The following is a 13,114-nucleotide window of genomic DNA, read 5'->3' as shown; positions in this document are numbered from 1 at the left end:
CGATGAGTTTTCTGAGAAAACTTCCACGATCTTTGTCACTCGTTTCGGGCAAATATACTTCAGGTAAATCATGTTCTCACGGTAGGTACATTTGGTCGCATCAATCTGAGAACATGGATGATTTTACAGCCTTCTTTCACGTGCTTAATCCGAATCATTCGATCCATTCATGTACCCTTATTGGTGAAAACTATCGATCATTTGATAAGAACAACCCCATACTTCTCTTTCCTTCAGATGTGAATGATCGATAACGAAGGCAAGCGTGCTGCATCCTCAAGATTATCCTTAGTTGACGAGAATTCTTTGCAGTAATCAATTTGCACCACTAAGTGGAGTACTTTCCATACAAATCTTCGCGTGGCTGAATCCTCGCAGCATAAATCAAACTGATTTTATCCCGTTCGGACGAGGGGGGTCGACTTTAACGACACACGTCGTTCGGAATCGTCGCGAAGGTTGGCCGCGTGTCATTCTTGTCGGTCGTTTAACAGCGGCGATAAAACACGTTCCACCTATCCCTTTCTACCTTCAACCATCTTTCCTCTGTTCGTAAACGGCCGAAACCTTCTCTTACCATGGTTGCACATGGCTTATAAGAGCGCGTGCCACTTTAAAGCATTTCTGCCGATATAAGGGGTTGACTTATGGCTCGCGCGATTCCCCCGAAAAACGACGGAGACGCCAAGATTGCGAGAACCGAGATACCAGCACCAACGAAGAAAAGAACCGAAAAGAAAAGGAAAGAAAGAACGAGAAAAGCCAAGTATGAAGCATACGAAGCAGGGTGAGAGAAGAGAAGAAAAGAGGAGAGCTAGAAAGAGGGAGAAGAAGAGAGCTAGAAAGAGGGAGAAGAGGAGAGACATACGCGGTGGCGTCTCGACCGGGACGACCGGGATATTGCATTGTGTTTTCTTTCGGGACAAATGATTTACCGTGTTTCCCCTTATATTGCCGCGAGCTACTACAGCCCCGCAAAAACACGTAAGGGGTTGCGAGAGTCACCGTGAATCGGCGACGGGGCCACGAAGCGCAAGGGGATGCCGTTGGTTGAACAAGAGAAAGAAAGAAAGAGAAAGAGAGAGAGAGAGAGAGAGAGAGAGAGATCGAAATAGAGGCGGACGGAAAGCAAACCGTACGATATGGGAGGTATTACATATTTATGGGCTTCTGGTACGGGCACGGAAGCAAATTTCAGGCAAATCTTGCTGGAAATAACGTTAGAGCCATTGGGACGTAAGGCCGCACCGTTTTCGTAGACGACGAATATCGGCGCGGTCTCGAATATTATTTTCCTTCGGGGCGGCCGAGATTCCCACTATTTTTACGTATACGATCCTCCGCCGGCTTGTTTATCGTTTATTAAAATCCAATATTTGAATATTTCTTTCTGCCTGGCGCGAAAAATCGTGCCCTCGTGTCGTGGATTCTCATCTCGTTGGTTGCTTGCAATGTTCAGATTAGTGTAGCCTTTCTCTGTATGTAATTGGAATATTTCTTCGCAAGATATTTTATTGACGATTTTTGTACGCCTTCCCTATGCCTCGATAATATAATATTTATTATATAATTCTCCAAAAACTATATGCAAGATGTCCCGTTTCCCACATTCGGTTCCAAGTAAATATTCTCGAAAAGCGTTTGGAAATTCGCGAGTCAGCAGACAGCGAGGGAAACTCATCGAGAAGTCCGCGAATTAATCGCAGTGCAGGAAAGTTAACTCATAGGGAATTCTACCGGGCGTATCTACCAGCCAGGCTCATAGAGAATTCTACGGGGCAAATTTGCAGGAAATAACAAGCTACCGGTAGCAATCATGCAAATTAGCATTCGGTGATACATTATTCGTTTCCCATCGAAGCTACTGCGTCCTTGTCTTCGAAGGAGGGCTATAGCCTTCAAGAGGGTGGCAATTATCGTTTCTTTGTTCGTTGAGTGGTGCTCGCGAACGATCGCGAACTGTGTTCGTGAACATTATCGTTAATAGCGCCATTAACGTGAGATATCGTCGCGGATATTCGTCGAAGAAACCGGAAGGAGTTAACCTTCTATTCCGTGGCGGACAGTGGAACTCGATGGACTGTCGACTTCCGATTTGTTTCGGCGATATTTTATGCGTGGGTCGGAGAACGACCCTAGGGGAGCGAGCACGACTGACCGGCGAATTATTGAATATTGAGCAGAGCCACTTCTTCATGATCGTTGGGAATCGAGGGAACGGAAAACAATGGCTAGCTCGTGATTGTAACTATCATTTCGGAAAACAGCCACCCCAGACACCGTGTTCCATAGAAAACTCGTAAACCGGTGGCCACCCGCAGCGAGACAAATTTTTATTAAGCCGATGCAGCGTGGCGGGTGCTTTGTTGGTGATTAGATGTTTAGCGAGGGGCTGAATAAGGGTGGAGCGAAGTTAATTAAACTTGTATTTAAAGGAAATTTGTACTAAGTTCTCGAAGTCTCGGTATCAAATATTCAGATTTAATGTTTCAAATCTAAATAGAAATTCAATATCATCATCGTTCAATATATCATATAAATCATATAAATGTTAAATACCGTTCCACTGAATATCGAAGTTTATTAATAAAATAGACAATTGATCCTTTAAATACTTTTGTGAAAATACCTTTGCATGTGTGTGTGTTAAATATTTTCAAGCTTGTTCCAAACCTTTCGATATAACGACGATAATCGAATCTCGTAACAGGGAAAACACTAACTAGTGAAATTTCAAAATGTTTCGTATAATGCACATAATATATTCATAAAAAGTGTCTGCGGATGTTTGAATACTTTCGTGAGCCTGTGTAGTTGGGAAAGCCTGTCAGAGTTACGAACCTTGGCGACCGAGTAATTTTCGATTGCCAAGACGAAACGACGGATGAATAAGTAAGAAGATATCGAGCCTGCAGCAGTTTGCGATCACTTTGTAGTCGGATCGACTATCTTCGTCTTCTTGTGGATGCGTAGCAGCCACGGTCGAAAAGGGGTTGTTCGGGCTGGCTTTCCACGGAATGTCCTGGTTCGCCGTGGTTAGAGGCGGCTGGATACACTGGCATGGGATTTCGCGAGCAATTACGTGATTAAGACGCCTCCGGCTCTGCTTCGGGTCTACTAAGTACGTACTTAGGTCTGATCCGTTACAGTGCTAACTGGCTGTCTCTCCTACCATCTTGTTTCTCCCTTACCGTCGACTGTATCGTTTCTTGTCCTACTCTGCTGGTACGTGTATTTCATGACGAACGTTTACCCCGTCGGCCCTTCTTCGTGAATTTCGTCGCTTTTGAAAATAGAACCACGGTTCGTGACCAGCTAACTGAACCACACAACTTTGCATAGCAACGACAGTTTCATTTACCATAGGAAACTTTTCATGGGGAGTTTTATAAAAATCTGAACAAGTTATATATATATGCTAATCTACATTATTTAATATCTACAACTGAAGGATCGTTACTTTGATTTTTAAACTAATATTTGCCAACATATACGTTTCTACACTTTTTTTAATGATTATATAGTTCTTATAGTCCATTTTCATAGTAATAGATATAATATGACAATTTATTAAGTCAGTAGGATTGTTTTACTTCTGTTTTCTTGGTTGAGACCGTAAAACCTTCAAAGGGATTGTTCATCAAGCAATCTCTGTTGCACATTTTGTTGACTTTAACTAATTTACAGTAATCAAATTTTCATAGTAGACTGCGGATTTGTATAAATTTATCCGATTACATTTAGTAAGTAAAACAATTGAAGAATGCTTGTAAGAAACAACTTAAAATGTCCAAGAAGTAATTTTTCCAGGAGGAAGAGAAAACTTATGCATTAAGGAAGTTCAAGTTCGTGGAAAATATAAACTATATGTGCCTGTATGTTCCGCTTCTTAATTGTAAAGAAACCTCAATTTTCATTTAGACTTTGGATAGTTGGCACATTTAAAAGCTAAGAAATAATACATCGACGTTTATTGGCACTTATATTTCTTTCTATGTCTTCTGACGTTTCTAATAATTAGTTAGAGATAGAAATTGCATTTAAATTCTATACTACAACATTCTTATTCGTACGTAGAACATTTTCCTATAGAAAAACAAGATTGTAAAATTACTACGTTTTCTATAAGCACTCTCCAATGGATCTATCTAGGTTCAATTCGAGAACATCTGATATAATTTCTCCAATAGCATTACAATGGTTATTTTATTGCCACAACTATAAAGTCGTGTTTCATCCTTCCTTCTCCATGAATCTATACAACAGACCATCCGTAGAGAGGCTCACGAGGAATTAAAAACGACGGATGTCGCGTCCATCCTAGCTTTTATCTCCGGTCGCGACGTGTCGCGTACACTTTATGGCCTCGTGAAAGAAGTCCTCGTCGCGTTAGATATTCATTAGGAAGGACGAACAACGTGGTCCCTCTAGTCGTTACGAAAAGACGCGGGCGAGTTGGTTGTCTATAATAAAAAAAAAAAGAAAGGAACAATAATTGGCTGGAGTAACGCGGCGGGTTTAAAAACATTTTACGACGCTCTTAATTAACCCGGAAATCACAATACGAGGCACAGCGACGTCGTTGGCGTTTCTGTTTGACGGAAAGCCTCGATTCTAACACGCGTTTTACGTTTTAATAAAATACTCTTCGTTAATTATTTGCGCGACTCGTTTCGGCTGTTTCAGCCTAGCTTTTACGCTCGTGCTCTCCTCTTGATGCACTTGTTACGCGCTCGATGTTGCTCCCTAAGCTTTCACGTTGATTCGCTCGTTTTCCTGCGAAAGCAGCGTCGTAAAGTAAGGATTAAAACTGCCTGGTCTTCTGTGTATCGATGAAATAGTAACAAAATGTGTGTGGAGCGCTTTGTGCAGTGCTAGATACGATTACGTATGTATTTATTTATCTCAGCCTGATGGTATAGAAATTGAACTTGGTTTTACATAAACTACCGACACAAATCATAACTAAGATACAAAGACGCGAAACGTAAAGCTTGTAATAACTAAAACAACATGAAAATATCTCGTCTATGGTTATCTTTCCTCTGTATCTCAGAATACTTTGTGCAAACCTCCTCCCTATTATACCAGTACGATTATGTTTGAAGCTGTTGGAAGGTAGCTGCAATTCCTCAAATTCAATCGTACACAGGATCTTCGAATATTCAAATTTTAATTTTCAAATCCGAGTTCAGATTCTTTTAACCTTTCAATGGGCATTCGGGATATTCTACACGAGTGAATTACCGCGAATAAATAAATATTCTCGAGTCTAAATTTTCAAACACGACAAGTTCAGTCACTTTTTCTACAATAATCGTTGTTTTTTTACTATCCACATAAAAAAGTTTTCTTTCGATCGATCATCTGAAATTCGATGCTCACCGTAGGTCATAACCAAACCATAATCTCAGACATGAAAGGAGGAGGATTAGAGAACCAACTATCTTTATTGCTGAGAGCGTTTAGTAAAAATCTCAAGCATAATCTCGACGAAATAGGATAGCTATAAAGCGCGGAGTGTATCAAGGAAGGAATCAGCGTGTTCCACCCTCTTTCTTCCAACGATTTCGACGCGTCGAACCACTCGAAGCGCCTAAGGGGTATATGACGCGTGGCATGGTGTGAACGAGGCCTCATTTGAATCCGAATGGAGACGATTTTCGCAGAAGAGGTTGTCAGTGAAATGGCAGGCCGCGAGAGGGAAGAAAGAAAGTGACGTAGAACGAACAGAGAGGACGAGAGAAACGGTTCACTCTACTTTCTGGCATAACGACGATGCCAGCAATATGTCACCGACAGATATTCCCGTTGGTATTTCAGAGAGTGCGAACTATCGACCGGAAGCTCATGTATTTCCGTTTCTATATTGCATCGGGCTCACTTGGATTCCCTTTCACCGAACCGTTTTTTCTTTCCCTCCCTTTCCTTTCTTCTTTATTCTTATTCTTCTTCTTCTTTTTCGCGATGCTTCGTTTCAAGGAAACGCTGAGTTCGCGTTTGCCAGTACGCCTCAGTCGAGGTTCTCTATTTCTTAGGGATAAAAGTAAACATCGAATTGAAAGTTTTATTTTTACGAGGGAAAGAAGTATGTACATTGATCTTTTTCCTGTTTTTCTTGTTTAAAGAAACTGTGATTTCTAATGTGTACGGAATGTAGAAGAGATAATCGCTTGTGACTTAACGATATCGAGAATGTACACTAAAATATTGCAAATGTTTATGAACAAATGTCCAAATGGATCACACAGATGCAACGCATCTTTTATGAATTTTCTTCCTCCTTCAGTCTTTCGAGGCTGCTGTGGAGAAGATTTCACAAAATAGCAGATTAAAATGTTGAATTACGTATCATATGTGTACCATTACGATACCAACGACTCACATTTCGCGCTATTTTCACGAATTCACACGGTCCTTTCAAGAAATCCATTTAGTCCATCGTCCTATACAATTTATCTGAAGGTTTGTTTCATTTCATCGGCTTACATTATCACTGAGGAGCCGCGGGGCAAGGTGGCGGATTAAGTCGCAGAAAAGCAACAGCTCGAAGCGTTCGTCGAATGTCGCTGTTCGACTATTAGCACTTCCTCCCTCTCACAACTTTCCATCCACTGTTTCGCTGGCGGGGTTATTATCCTGCCGATTTCATAACATCCTTCGAAGTCGACGCTTCCTTCGGTATTCCTCTCTTCTCGTCGTTTCCCCTCCTCTTCCGGGACACTAGAACGCCGACACTCGCGCTCCATTAAAGTAATGAAGGCACTGTTGCCTCCGTCTTCGTCTGTCCTAGTCGCGTGACGCTACGGACACCAAAGGGTTTCCTTCCAAGGAATTTATTCCGCGTCGGAGGGCTGTTAAACTCAAAACAAACCCAGGCCAACCCATCGTCTTAGCCCTTTCTCATTTTCCGTGGCTCGCGCCTCTGCGCCTTATCCGTCGACGCGGTCGTATCGTCGCCGTCCTCGACGACGTTTCTTCGTTCGTTGTCGTCGTCGTCACGCCGCGAGAAAGACTTTATCGTTTCGCCTGCTTTGCATCCAGGGTATTAAGCCCACGCTGACGACCGGGTATTATTCTTAAACTGCGACGCTCGCGGCTGTTCCAGTCCCTCGATTACCCTCTAATTCTAATTTGACGTTTTCCAACCTACCAGCCACCGGTACTTTCGCCTTTCATAAAAACCGGAGACGAGACTTCTGGTTATTTCTTGCTTACCGCGAAACTGGAACGACTGTTGCTTTTATTTTCTGGAGACTGGTTGTCGGTGTCCTTCCGCGCTGGTAATTGCTTCCTTGGAAATTTGCTGATTATCTTCTGCGATGCTAGTGTTGTGCAGGTGTGCAGCGGCTGCTTGATTAACCAAGAGTAGAAGCTGAAGTATTTCAGGATGTATTTGTCTGAGGTTTGTTTGAGAATTAGCTTTTTTGAAAGTAATTGGAACAGGTCATTGACAAATCGTTCTTTGCGTACATTTTTTCGTTTTATCATCCTTAAATAAACAAGCTCCTAGTTCCCGTGACCGCTTATAACAGAATTATTTTGTTTCACAATAAAAAACTCATCTCACGATCGTGAAAGAACGACGATAAACACGATTATAGACGAAGACCGTGAATCACCAACGTCGATGTTACTCACTTCCTATATGTGACTGTACGTCTTCGAGCCTTAATTTGTCAACCAGGAATCAGTTCATGAAAAACGTATGGAGCAGATCGAAGGATCTCGCGGTTCACGTGTACCGATGAATGTAGGCCCGACGTTGGCCATATGTCGCGTGGGTCGCGTGCCTTCACGAGTGGCCATTCGGTGGCTCAGTAATTACGTGCTCGAGGAATAATGAACGACTAATATTGTCGTCCTACCTCCATTCTCGTCTCCTTTCTTCGTCGGTCACGACTTATCGACCTTTCGTTTTGTTGGCTTTTCAGCCGGTTCGTAGCCACGCACGAGTCCTTTGATTCAACTCACGCGTACATGTATACTATATATGTATATCTTTTTTCTACTTTCTTCTTCTCCTCCTTCTCCAATTCATTTTGTATTTTTGTTTATTATTTCCTCTGCCCATTGTCTCGACAACATTTTGTCGTCGTACAGGGGAACAATCGATCTGTCGTGTTGCATTCGCGTTGCACACTGCCCTCACCCCTCGTGCAAACGAAGATAAAGATCTCTGTCGGACAGGTGAGGCGTGGGAAGCTGCGGCCAGAAGCCGAGGGTTCGAATTCTCTCCACGTCCCTCAAACCTTCTGACAGCCTCCTACAAATAATTAAACTCTTTGTCGTTAGGTTCACCCCTTTCTATTCGGCTGGACCGGCCCTCTCGATTACTATGGATTCTTTCGACTCTGAATTGCGAAACAGCTCGAATGAACGCACGCCATCTCGACACTCTGAACGCTTTACTATACTACTTGTTACGGACCATGCTGGTGAAATATTTTCTGCGGTGAAATTAGTTATTATTGCGTTAAGCATGACTTTTCGTTCTTTCTTTTGGTTTTTCAAACTACGATACGAGTAAGTTCTCCCAGTGTGGTTACAGTGGATCGCTGCACTTGCGATCTGTGTGAATGAAATTTCTTCTTTCAAGAAGAAATTGAGAATTCTTTGAAGGTAGTTCGAATTACAATTTTATTTGCATTGTACGAAGCAGTTGTTCGTACAACGCAAATTCACTGATTCTCCGTTTATAATTTTGCGCTTGTACATTAGAAGTTCAAGTAAGTAAATTCAATCAGCGGAAGCCAGACGCTAACTAAAACTTTGCTCAAATAAATAAGGTTTGTATAAACATAAATCACTACGATAAATTACTTCAAGTAACCCGAACCAAACTATACCTGTGCCACGCTAAATCTTTGTACCAAGCTCACCCCGCTATTCAATCTTAAACTCTCATACTTCCATCTCAGGTAGATTGCCTTTTCGTTTCGCACAAGTACCAAAGCCACATAATTAATTAAACTTGCCTAAAGTTTCCAAGACGGTACTGGTGTGTCGTTTGATTTGCGATTCGCGACTAGCCGATAGACTTTCACCGCGATACAGAGTGGAAGTCGCGACCGCGTGCAGTTCTCTTCTTTCGTCGGTGAAGAACCAAAGGATAAAAGAGAGAAAGAGAGAAAGAGAGAGAGAGAGAAAGAGAGAGGGAGAGAGCCAGGGGAGGGTTCTAATTAATGGGCGGCACTGTGCTTGACATGTTTACTCTGGGCGCAACCCCTTGAGCCTTCTCTCTCTATTCTTTTTCAGCGAGGGCGATACAATCCTTGCCCCTCCGTCTTACTTGCCTCCGCCTCTTTCACCTTCCCGTTTCACCCTTCCTCCTCCTCCTCCTCTTCTTCCTCTTTCCTTCTTCCTCTCGCTCTGTTTGTTTTTCTCTCCTTTTTCTTCTTTTTCCTTCCCCTCTTACTCTTTTTTTTTTATTTCCACGAGTTTAGTCAAAAGCAGCACGCAAATACTCGCGCGCTCGACGAGCGACCAATTATGCTGACCGAAGAGCGTCGGCGAGAAACTTTAGAGTTCTGATTAAACACGGTGCCTCTAATGGATGGTGCTTCCAGCTGGAGGAGCTGGAAACACGTCATCCGGCAGATCGATCAACGCGACTACGTCGCACGGCTACGAGTTAAGTACGAAATGTAGCACTTTGCTCGGCCGCTTTTATATTTATGGGCTCGGTGACTCGGTGCAACGCGTTCGCGTCGAGGTAAATCGTTGAAAAGGAGCTGCCTGCCTCTTGCGAGCTTTCCACTCCTTCCTCTCTGTCTCCTTTACTCCCTTTCCTATTTCTCTTTGTGAATGCTGCGTGTTTCGTGCAATGAACGCGATGAAACGTAATTTCTGCTGATACCTTTTTTTATTTTTTATCTTTTAATCCTCTGCGATAGTTCCTGCATCGTTGCAACGATAGGTTTTTTTCGTTTTTTTTTTTTTTTTGCGTGGAAAGAAATTATGTAGGATTAAGAGCGAAATGTTTGCGATTGGGATTTTCAAAGGATGACGTGTAATATATTTTAACTCGCGTTATCTCTTTTATTCTAGTTTCTAACTAGGAAAGGTATATTATATGTAAAAAAATATTTAAAACTATAATACTGATATTCACATTTATGAGCGTAAGCGTTACCATCGTGGCGACCACGAATTTTGCAGTTTCAAGGAAATTGCTGCAATAAGTGGTGCACGTAAATCGCGACGAAAACGTTGAAGAAACATTAAGAGAAGTAAAAGCAAAAAGCCAAGATAGAAATCGACGTGTGGTACGTTTGAATGCTAGTTTTCGTCTTTTTTTTATTGGAAAACTAGTTTTGCTCTGGTCAATAATTATGTGATCCCATTGAAACCAAATAAATTACTCATGGTTACCACAATTATCTCAACTTTATTGACCGCAATGATTTCATTAAACACGATCAGCTGGTTATCATGAAATACCTCAGCAAACATTTTAAATGCGATTAGAAACTTTTCCAACTGCGAATTTGTTGTGTTGTTCGATCAAATTGTATTTCTCTATCGTCAGAAAATTTCGGAAATTTCGGAAGAATACGAAAGAATTATTATCGACTTGCCTGGTTTCTAATTTGTCGTAAAACATTGCGTCTTTTTCTCGGTTGAAACAAAAATCAGATTCAAGAACTGCAGCAGGATTGAACGAAACTGCAGTATCTTAAATAATGTATGCGGGACTTTGATTGTGCTTAGCTCTTCTTCTACGAGTATTTTGTTGAGAAATTTAGTAGAATATTTTTCTCTGCCTAATGACTCACGCGGAATGTGTTAATAAGAACCAGCACGATGTTAGTCGACGATGTTGCAACTTTGCGCGTGAACTTTTGCCTGTAAGGTATACGTGATTAGAGCACGACGCAGGATACAGTGTTTAGCACTGGCACTCGTGCAACCGGTTATCCCGATACGTGGCGTGCATTTTAAGCGTTTCAATTACATGTGAATTAGTGGTGAGCCATACTTGCTGCCTTGTTGCTTGCTTACCCGATACGCGTGTATACCGAGGCAACAGTTGATTGCAGTTCTTCGGACGAGGAAGCGGTTTTGTTGAAAATTTAATTACACACTCTGTGCGGTATTTTCTTTTACTACGAGCAATTAATTAGCAGGATTGGTTTCTACCGATGGTTGCTGGTGGCATTTTTTCTCAATTATATGTGATGGATGGGAGAAGGTTGCAAATTCACTGTAGTAAAGGATTATGAAAGGTAAAGATGTAGGTAATTATTTTTTGATATTTTGTTCGTTAGGACTTCTTTGGTACAGTTTAGGATAATTATCGTACGATTTTTGATTCGTTGATCATGGAAATATTTTTATTTTAATCGTTACACGCGTGTATTTTCTGCATATAAAATATATATATATATATAAATTATAAAAATTTCTTTGTAAATTTTGTGATTTTTGCTTCATTCCACGTGTCAATCAAGGCTTGAATTACCTCATTATCATCCCCTATTTCGCTTCAGATATGTTGCCAAACAATCAAGCCTCCGGTCTATTAACTTTGGAAACAACAAACGCAATTACATAACATCACAGCCTTTGGCTGCAACTTTCTATTACAAACCTGGTTCGATCGATGGACCTGTCCTCCTCGCAATTACCGCGGTTCTTGCCGCTGTGGGCGTCGTCATTTCCATAGAATCATTGAATCGTGTTGCGTACACGATTCCGCGGTGATTGCACGTTCCGTGAACGCATAATGAAACGTCGATGAATGCCACTCTCTGAAAACGCTTCGGCGAATAAATAGAGGAAGAAGACGCGAATAAAGGAGGAAACGTCGCGCTGCGAGACTTGACGCGTCGTAATGGAAGCGCGGTACGGTTGCACGCAATTTCCGACCTCGATGACGTTCGATCGATGCTCCGGATGATTATTATCTCCGTGGCTGTTTTGCACCGCGCCCTTTTAACCTTTCACGCTTTTCTGTATCGACGTGCATCTACGTACCGTGAAATGAACAAAGTTGCTTAACGTGCCACCGCGTTTGCTTCAATTTTGCGCCTATACAAAGTGTTCGGCTACAAGTGTCAGGAAATCTAAAGGATGACTCTTAAAGCCGAAATAAGAATTAAGATATATAAGATAAAGAATAAAGATATTACATTTCCGGCTTTGTTTTTTAATTATTGAAAATTAAAAATCGGCCAAAACATCCCTGTACGCGAGCAAACCACCTTACATGAACGAAAGAAGGTCAGCCTAACGACTCGGCGAGAAGTTTGTTGAAAGAAATGGTAGATTGCGCAATAAAAGTGCTTATTCATGGAAATCCATAAGAACATATCGGAGATCGCTTTATAAAATTTTCTAGTAGAGAAGATTAATGTTTCCTCTAATCCTTCGCCTCTATAATTCATAAATAAAAAACCGTATTTTCAATGTTCATAAAAGTTTTACATAGATACATTGATATGAATACCTTAGTCAGGGTCGCAACCTATTAGCTCATATTACTTGCCATATAATTAATAATTATACCAGTTATACAGTTAATTGCTCTACTGTACAGTGGTACAATTAATAATTATATATCAAATAATAGTGATTGCCTGGGTCTCACCACGAGGAGGTGCTGCGAATGGAGACTAACCCTATCCGCGACCCATCCACCCTTCTTTTACGCAAAAAATCTTAATAATTAAATAATTAAATAAAAACCGACGCGAAAACTAAAATCTTGTCTAGGATTCATGAAAACTTGAAATCTCAAAATTAAATTCAATCTTAATCTAATTGTAATTCTATATGTCGCATTGCTTTATATATATATATATATTCATATATAATATATGTTTATATATACATATATTCATATATATTCATATATAGATGATTATGTTCCAGTCTAGATCATCCAAAATTCTTTTGGCGGCTTTTGGTGATCCAAACTGGACTGGTGCGTAGTTCTTAGCTTGGTATCGTTTTCCAAAGATTAATCAACTGATTAATTTTTGGGAAACGATGCCAATTACCAGGTCTCACCACGAGGAGGTGACTACGCAAGAGACCCGCCCATGAGTTATTTAACATTATGCATCGGTCTCGACATTCAACCTATTGGTAGAATGTCGAGTTCTGACTC

The 13,114-nt window shown here is 41.3% G+C and overlaps 1 long non-coding RNA gene across 1 annotated transcript in view; it reads left to right on the top strand.

Moving 5' to 3' along the window:
• Positions 1-13,114, top strand: part of LOC122575567 — a 147,606-nt gene that overhangs the window by 56,190 nt on the left and 78,302 nt on the right. The window lies entirely within an intron of this gene.

The sequence above is a fragment of the Bombus pyrosoma genome, linkage group LG2 (genome assembly GCF_014825855.1).
Source record: "Bombus pyrosoma isolate SC7728 linkage group LG2, ASM1482585v1, whole genome shotgun sequence".
Lineage (NCBI taxonomy): Eukaryota > Metazoa > Arthropoda > Insecta > Hymenoptera > Apidae > Bombus > Bombus pyrosoma.
The sequence above is the reverse complement of the archived record's forward strand: the minus strand, read 5'-3'. Positions and strand labels throughout refer to the sequence as shown.